Source organism: Dermacentor albipictus, chromosome 6, assembly GCF_038994185.2.
Source record: "Dermacentor albipictus isolate Rhodes 1998 colony chromosome 6, USDA_Dalb.pri_finalv2, whole genome shotgun sequence".
Lineage (NCBI taxonomy): Eukaryota > Metazoa > Arthropoda > Arachnida > Ixodida > Ixodidae > Dermacentor > Dermacentor albipictus.
Window position 1 is genome coordinate 133055560 of NC_091826.1, and position 9535 is coordinate 133065094.

Below are 9535 nucleotides of genomic sequence, written 5' to 3' on the forward strand. Positions count from 1 at the left end.
TACAGGAAAGCATGTTATATTAAAATTCATTGTCATCATCAGCAGCTAATGCAGCAGCAGCTTACTTTTATGGCTACTGTAGGGCGAAGGTCTCTCTCAGCGGTGCCCATTTAGGCTTGTTTTTGCGCTAGCTGAATGCAACTTGCGCCCGAAAATTTTGTTAGTTTCCGCCCCCACCTAATTTTCTGCCATCCTCGATTGCTCTTTTCTACCCCTGGCACCGAATCTGTGACTCTAATGACCCACTGGCTATCTAACCAGGGCATTACGTGGTATGTCCAGCAACATATAGCGAAGCAGTATATGTCTTGGAGAAACGCTCGTGGTCCAACGACAGAAACTCCTTGAAGGGCCCCCACCAGGCTACATAGCAAAATTTTGTTATAAGCTGTAAATTGCTACGTGTCCTCTAAGGACTGTTCTGTCTCAAAAAGTTTTCAAATCGGCTTAATAATAGCCGAGATAGAAATTTTTCAGCGCCGCGAATCCATGATTTCAGCAGGTGGTCTCCACTGTCAAGCAAGATTCTCTGTCTATTTGACCCGTCTAGCCTTCGCTGCGTTCTTCCATACCCGACCTAGAGGATGGCGCAACGCGTACGTCAAAGGCCCGGCCTTCATTATTTTTCCTCCCCCCCCCTTTTTTTTTCCTTCGCTACGCTATTGCGCTGACCGCGCCGCGCGCGAGCTGCTGCCCCTTCCCGCAGCTAATGATTTTGCGCACTGTGCAAAGGAAACATGACTAGCGATATGATTCAGTGCTACACGAATACTGAGGTACAACAAGAAGATCGGAGAGCACGATCACGCGCTAGAACACGGTAGAAAATGATATAATATCGATACCTGCTCGCGTGACCACACGGCCGTGGGAACACGCAGGCGAAACTGAATAAATCTCTCTTGCTTCTGTGCGAAGTAAAAAAAAAACACGCAGACATTCTGTTTGTGTGTTTTATAATTTCTCTAAACCTCAATTCGTCAATTCAAGCAACTGATCACTCAAGTAACAGATGTTGCCTTGAATAATTCTCGAAATCACGTGTCACCACGAGCTACGTCACTATGAGTACCCAATCACGTAGGCGAAGGAGCCCGACTACGTCACCGTCCCTCTTCGGGCGAATTCGCCGCGAGTGAAGAGAGAAACGGCGCTCGGATTGAAACTTCAGGCCTTTCCGCGGCGGGTAGCGATGTAATTCTTCGGAAACACGATAGCTGGCGTGCAATGTATGCTCTGCGCTTGTCAGCTCAAAATGGCCAAAACTGGGAAGAAGCCCTTTAAGCAATGGCTCACACCCCTACCAACGCGGAAAATAGAAGCGGAATTCTATGTTGGAATGATGAGCGGCAACGGAGGCAGCCATGGAAAATGATGACGCTCGAGCCATTTCTGATAACGACAATTTTTTGCACAACGAAGCCAGCTGTGGAAGAAGGGGGCGATGACGAACGCGTGAGCTTTGGCACTGGCGGGTTTACGCCGATAATTTTTAAAGATAAGCTGTCTAGGTCTAGGCGAAGCGCCGGGCTGCAGTCCGACGACCAACCCCATAGAGAAAGAAATTTTAACAAGAGCGGACACTCCCATAAAGCCTGGCGGCCGAATTGAGTGTGGAGCACCAAGCGGATGGTACTAAGAGCTTCCGGTTTCGGGCGGTCGTGTTTTGAACGTCAATTCGTACAAGCCACGCCGGCTCCGCTGGTCGGCACGGCATTTACTTATTTTTTTCGCTTCTACTGCTGAACAACGCGCGGCCTTTCGTGGGATCGTTTTATTATTTAGTAAAAATTATTGCGATCTTTACAAGCCTCCACCAAATCTGTCACGTGCAATTTCATAAAGAAAACGTAAGACATTTTCTGAAATAATGAAATGTTTATTTTGCTCTATATTGTTGCAGGAAGAAAGCAGGCCCACGACTGTAATATATAGTATATATACAAATGGTGTATATGGCGTTCAGGCAACTGCCAGACTTCGTCTTCTTCTAGTGCAATTCAACGTCTTCCTTCACTTCACCGTAACACCACCGTCCCGGTGGGGTAGCTCCGTCCCGGTGCAAGTTATAGAGCGTCGGGGACGTAGGGCTCGAGCCTGGCGACGTGGACAACATCGCTGGTTACGTTGGGCGGCACTGAAGGCTGGCCGACCGGGGCGATCTCGTATGTCACGTCGGACAGTTGGCGTAAGATCTGGTACGGACCAGAATAACGGGAAAGTAGTTTTTCCGACAAGCCAACGTGACGTGAAGGCGTCCAGAGAAAGACAAGGGAACCAGGTGAAAAATGGTGGTCTCGGTGCCGAAGGTCGTAGCGTCGCTTTTGAGTAGTTTGCGAGACTGTGAGGCGATGAGGGGCGACATCTCGGGCCTGGGCGGCTAAGTCAATAGCATCGCGAGCGTAACCAGTGCTGGGTTATTGTACTGCGGAAGGTAGCAACGTGTCAAAGGGCAAGGTGGGGTCGCGGCCATACAAAAGGTAAAATGGTGAAAATCCGGCAGTGTCGTGACGGGACGAGCTGTATGCGAAAGTAATGTATGTTAAAGTGACGTCCCAGTCGAGGTGATCGTCTGAAACGTACATGGCGAGCATTCCAATTAGTGTGCGGTTGAGTCACTCGGCGAGGCCGTTTGTTTGAGGGTGGTAGGCGGTAGCAATCTGGTATTCTGTAGAACAGGAGCGGTGCAGATCATCGATGACTTTCGACAGGAAGTAGCGGCCGCGATCCGTCAGCAACTGGTGAGGGGCGCCGTGGTGCAGGATGACGTCGTATACTAAAATGTCGGCGACATCTGTAGCGCAGCTGGTTGACAGCGCTCGTGGGATAGCATATCTCGTGGCGTAATCGGTTGCTACTGCAATCCATTTGTTTCCTTTGATGGAAATTGGAAAGGGGCCAAGGAGGTCGAGGCCCACACGGAAGAAGGGCTCTGTAGGTATATCAATTGGTTGAAGCAAACTAGCGGGAGGCATAGCAGGCGTCTTGCGGCGCTGACACAGGTCGCAAGAAGTGACATAACGGCGCACAGAGCCATAAATGCCGGTCCAGAAGAAGCGGCGCCGCAGGCGGTCATATGTACGAGTGATGCACAGATGTCTAGCAGTAGGAGCGTCGTGAAGTTGCTGGAGCACGGCGAGTCGAAGGTGCTTGGGAACGACTAGGAGGAGTTCCGGGCCGTGAGGACGAACGCTGCGACGGTATAAAGTTCCATCGCTCAAGGTGAGCATCCGAAGGGACGGGTCATTGGGCGAATAGCTTAGGCGTTCCGTAAGTGTTTGAAGAACAGGATCTTTGCGCTGCTCGTCGCCAATATGAAGGAAGCCGGAGACGGATAGTACACTGATGCCCGAATCTGCATCGGTGTCATCCGGTTGATCCACGGGATTGCGGGACAGGCAGTCAGCATCTTTATGCAGGCGCCTCGATTTATACATAATAGAAAACGTTTATTCTTGTAGACGCAATGCCCAATGAGCAAGGCGTCCAGTTGGGTCCTTCAAATAGGAGAGCCAGCAGAGGGCGTGATGATCGCTTACGACGCAGAAGCTCCGACCGAAAAGGCACGGTCGAAATTTCGCGACCACCCATACGAGTGCGAGACATTCTCAGTAATCGAGTAATTTCTCTCGGGCGTGGAAAGAAGGTGGCTAGCGTAAGCGATGACACGGTCTTGGCCCTGTTGACGCTGAGCGAGGACAGCGCCGATGCCATGACTATTCGCGTCAGTTCGTACTTCAGTGGGCGCAGAAGGGTCAAAGTGTGACAGAATCGGGGAAGTTGTAAGTCACCCAATCAGGGTAGTGAAGGCTTTCTCCTGCAGTGCCCCTCAAGAGAAAGAGACGTCCTTCTTAAGAAGGTCAGTGAGAGGGTGAGCAATGTCGGCAAATTTTTTTACAAATCGCCGGAAATAAGAGCATAAGCCCAGAAAACTACGGACATCCTTTGTGGAACAAGGTATGGGAAAATTTCGCACGGCGTGAACTTTCTTTGGATCAGGTTGGATTCCGGCGGCGTTTACGAGATGTCGGAGCATGGTAACTTCACGGCGACCGAAATGGCACTTGGAGGAGCTTAGCTGAAGGCCAGCCCTGCGAAACACGGAGGGTATGGTTGTGAGGCGCCGCAGGTGGCTCTCAAAGTTCGGCGAAAACACAATCACATCGTAGAGGTAACAGAGGCATGTAGACCAGTTCAAGCCGCGCAAGAGAGAGTCCATCATGCGCTCGAATGTAGCTGGCGCCTTGCATAATCCAAAGGGTATGACTTTAAATTGGTACAGACCGTCCAGTGTGACGAAGGCGGTTTTCTCGCGGTCCATCTCATCGACGCTAATCTGCCAATAGCCGGAGCGGAGGTCAATTGATGAAAACTATTGGGATTCGTGAAGGCAATCAAGAGCGTTATCAATGCTATGCAAGGGATAAACATCCTTCTTTGTTATACTGTTGAGGTGACGGTAGTCAACGCTGAAGCGCCACGAGTTGTCTTTTTTCTTTACTAAGACAACCGGTGTTGCCCACGGGCTACTGGAAGGTTCAATTATGTCCTTGTCCATCATCCTGTCTACCTCTTTCTGTATGATGGCCCTTTCTATTGCGGACACACGATATGGCCGCCTATGAATGGGGCTGGCGCCACCGGCGTTGATGCGATGCGTGACAACAGATGTCTGGCCAAGTGGACGGTCGTCCAAGTCAAAGATGTCCCGATAAGATGACAAGAGGTGACGAAGAGCTGTTGTTTGCTCAGAAAGGAGGTCAGGGGCGATCACCTTAGAAACATCGTCCGCAGGTGTCGAGTACGATGGAGTGGGGGACAAAGGCCCGTTGGTACTGCGGAAGGACTCAGATGTCAAAGAAGAAATCTGAAATTCTTCCAAAGGAGTGATATGCGATTTGGCAATACCGTGTTGCTGCACATTCGACGAAAATCCAAAATTGAGGATGGGCACGTGAGCGCAGTTTTCGCGGATTCGGATTAAGGTGCTCGGTAGGGCAATATTGCGCGACAAAACCACGCCAGTAAGTGGCGACACGACACACTCGCCACCAGGTACGGGATGACAGGGGGTCAGGAGGACATTTGTAGCCGCCTGTGGAGAGAGCCTTGCAAACTCAGCAGAACATAAGCGGCGTGAAGCACAAGTGGTTGCGTCGGCAGGAAGCGGCAGATCCTACTGTACAACACCTGCGGAGAAGTCAATTTGGGCAGAGTGTTTCGAAAGAAAGTCGAGGCCGAGAATTAGGTCGTGTGGAGAGTGTTCAAGGACGATAAATAAAACAATAGCATAATGGCCCCCAATAGTCACACGTGCTGTGCAGATTCCAAGGACAGGTGAAATACTCCCATCGGCGACTCGTACAGTGCACGGTATGGCGGGTGTCAGAACCTTTTTGAGCCTTCGGTGGAGAGCAGCGCTCATAACTGAAAGCTGCGCTCCTGTATCAACGAGAGATCTAACAGGAACGCCATCAACTTCAATGTCCAGCAAGTTTCCACATGTAGGCAGGATCAACAGAGGATTTGTAGGCCGGGTCGGAGTTGCAGCTTCACCTCCGGGAGCTGCATCGCCTAGTTTCCCGAAGCGAAGCGACCGGTTGCGGAGGGGGACGAAGAGCGATGAACGAGAGGCGAACGCGACCTACGACCTTGCGGAGATGGGGAGCGGCTGGATCTTGGTGGAGCATTGTCGGCATTGATGTTCCTAGTCGGCGTATAGGACGAGAAAGAACGATTGTCTGGTACTTGACGGTAGTGAATCGGAGGCTACCACCGAAGAGGCGACGACCAGTGGTTGCGGCAATGACGGGCGATGTGTCCAATACCGGAACAATTAAAACAGATGGGTCTATCATCCGCTGTGCGCCAGTCAGCTGGGTTGCGACGGAGTGGCGGAAAGCTTTGGGTCTGGGAGCGAGCAGCTGGAGAAAACTGGTAGGTGTTTGTATGGTGGACCGAGCAGAGAGAGGGAATGCCCAAACTTGCTATTTCCTCTCGAACGACCGCTTGTATAAGGGAGATAGCGGGTACGCTTTCCCGACAGTCTGAACGAACTGGAGCCGGGGCCATGGCCTCAAGCTCCCGGCGAACGATGCGCGTTAGTTCTTCCGGTCCTGTGGGCTGAACGAAACGCGGCGGGTCTTCGCAAGAAGATGTCGCGGCGGTATTCTGCAATCGGTCGAAAGTTTGAGCGACGCGACGGCCCTTTGCTTGTTCAAAGCGCCGGCACTCCTTTATAATTGCGTCCACAGTGGCACAATCCCTACACATCAGGAGATTGAAGGCATCGTCTGCAATACCTTTCAGTATATCACCGATCTTGTTTGCCTCGGTCATGTTGTCATCAGCCTTGCGACAGAGGGCCAGCACATCCTGTATGTACACGACATAAGATTCTATGGACGTCTGAGCGCGGCACTCAAGCTCTTTCTTTGCTGCCAGCTGACGACCGACAGGTCTGCCAAACAGGTCCCGCATTTTTTCTTCGTAGACATCCTAGCTCCTTAGGTCAGCATCATGTGTGTCGTACCATTGCTTCGCAGTTCCCCTCAGATCACGTTTTCAAGCATCATTGTTGGGTCCCACCTGTTGTCGCACATTCGCACGTACACCGTAAGCCAGTCCTCGACGTCGGCGTTGTCCATGCCACAAAATGTCCCCGGGTCCCGCGGATGAGTGAGGATGACCGTTGGCACGGGCTGCTGAGGTGTTGTAGCTTGTGTCGGTTGATTTGCCATTGGGGCAGCAGGTAGATAGCGTCCGCTGCGAAGTTCCGTGATTGTACCCCGCACCTTCCACCAAAATGTTGCAGGCAGAAAGCAGGCCCACGACTATAAAATATACTATATTTACAAATAGTGTATATGGCGTTCAGGCAACTGCCAGACTTCGTCTTCTTCTAGTGCAATTCAGCTTCTTCCTTCACTTCACCGTAACAATATAAATGCTCGTTCCGGGCGTCTTGTGCGTTAATCCAAAGTTCTGGCACCAGGTAAGCAGCAGTCGTTTCCGTACGAAGCTCCAGCGCATGCCAGCAGCTGGAAAAAAGTAAATTAAAAGCATGTATCATTTTGGTAGATTGACATAACAGAAATATTGCCTATAGAGGCGCAACGTGCGTAAGTGGTGAATGAGCGGCATTACACATAAATTCACTTTAACATACATTTTGTAGCAAATAGACTCGCAAACAATGCCATAAAATCTGAAGAAAACATCCGATTTTCAAGCATCCCTCCCTGTCCGGGCATTATTTCCTGCCCCTTAAGAGCACAAATACACGGGTGACAGCGCGTTTCCAAAACTTGGCCTGAGTCGACGTGATAGTACGCCAAGTACACAGAGGTGGCTACAACACAGGCTCTCAGCCAGACCACGTTTCATGCTCGCAGAATGCCTTCTAGTCACACTGAAGACAGATTCGTGGGTGCAAAGCCTGTTTTCAGTGGCTCAGAAGACAGAAATGTCAAGTTTTTGAGCTCCTCGGTGCTATCTTTTACTCGTCCTGCCGGCACCAGCAACACACTCCCGTGTTATCACTCTCGGCAATCGCTCGTTGCATTTTCGACAAGCGTGAGTACAGAAATGAGGTATATGTTGCTGCAGGGCCATAAAAAGCGTCACAACCTTGTCCCACTAAAATTCAATAAACGCGAAACTAGCTCACCACGGCAGCCTTGCATTTTTGCTAACAGCTTCACCACTCCGCGCGCGGCGAGCATGCCTCAAAGTTATCCAAAAAAATACGAAATAAATTACAATAATTTTGGGGGTCAGAGAATGCGTCACGAACTTCTTCCAGTACGATTCAGTACACGCGGAACTAACTGCGGCACTGAGCCGAGCTGCTTTCCACTAACTGCGCCACTACGCGGAGCGCGGCCACTGTGCTTGGAAAGTACTCCAAAATGCTGCGGAATTGGTTACATTAATGTCTGGGGTCATAGAAAGCGCCAGAACTTGTCCCGGTAAGATTCAGTAGACGCGAAACTGCGTCACACAGCCGAGGTGCTTTTTCGCCACAAAGCCAGGTGCGGCGAGCGTGCCCATAAACCAATGGAATAAGTTTTAATTATGGTTGGGCTCATACAAAGCGTCACAAATATCTCCCAGTACGAGTAATTAACTCAAATTAACTAGACTTGGATGGCGGAACTGCTTTTGGATAACTGCATCACTATATATTTTAAGTTTTGTGCAATAAGCCTAAATGTGCTTGAAGTGCGTCGCAGACTGTGAAACAAAATTCCTCACCTTGCTGTAGTCCAGTAGTGCATAAGTGCCGTGTCGAAATGCAGACGGAACATAGGAAAACGAGGAAGCCCCCAAAGCGGGCTACATCCAAAACAGACGAGTCGCCGAGCACGCGAGCTCCACATGCGCAGTCGGCCTCGCTCGCTCCTGCGGCATGTCTGGCGCATGACGTATGCACGGGGGTCTGGCGTGCCTCTAGCTTGTTGCTAGGCAAGGCAAGAAAAATAAGTCGCAAAGTATAAGTTCATTTACATGCAAAACTTTTTTACTTTTGTGGGAAAGAATAAAAAAATTAAACCTTGTCTGTGAGTTCATTTCACATTATTCTTTTGTGATGCTTGCGTCAACTAACGGATGGAGTTGAAACTAGGCGTGACGTGTTTCCTGGTGCCAGTTTTTGCCGAGTGTCACCTCATGTTGAATATCTTTCTCGATGCCAACCCCCGGAAGGCGATTGCTAGCTTCGGTTTCATGGAACATGCGCGCTCCAAGTGGTTGCTGGACATCCGAACTTATTTGTTTAATTCTCTCTTGTGAGTTTTAAATCGGGTGGAGCGCGGGAAGTGGTTGTCTTCGTGCGTCCGTCAAACTTACCTGCCACTCTACCCCTCTCTATCCCTCGCCACTCCATCAGCGATATCACAAGTCGGATCGTGCTTGGTGATCTGCTTCACGTGTCGTCCCAAGTATGAAGATGGGAAAGAGAAGACAGAGAAGCTGGATCAGGTGTGCAACGAACGGATGACGCAAGAAACCAGGTCAACCAAGCATTAGACAAAGATGGCTAAATCAGGGCATCACATGTGTTGCGCGGCTCTCTAGCATTCTAACACCTGGAATTCCAGTTCTGCAAATTTTTTTCAGGTTTGCGAATGACAGCAGGTAAACACAAGTACTTGACTTTGTTTTCTGAGCAGGTATTCATTTTGCACGAGTAAGCCAGTTGTGTGCAAGCCTCAGTGGACTGACATACGAGCAGAGTCGCTGGACCCATTTGTCGTGACGGCCGCCCGTGTGCTGTCGGTGAAATACGCGTACTGAAGGTGTTGAGTGGGTGTCCCTCGGCTATAAAATTTGCGCACTCTTTACTTTGTCGACGCATACAGCCAACGCTAAAGTAAAGAAAAAAAAATACACAGCCGTGTTGTTTTATCGAATTTCAAGAGAAATGACGGCAAAAGGTGCATGCACGTAATTTCTTGTTGCATTTTGATGCACTTCTACTAAGATATTGCACTAAATAAGGTTGAAGCTTTCTGTTTTATCTTAGATTTGGAGG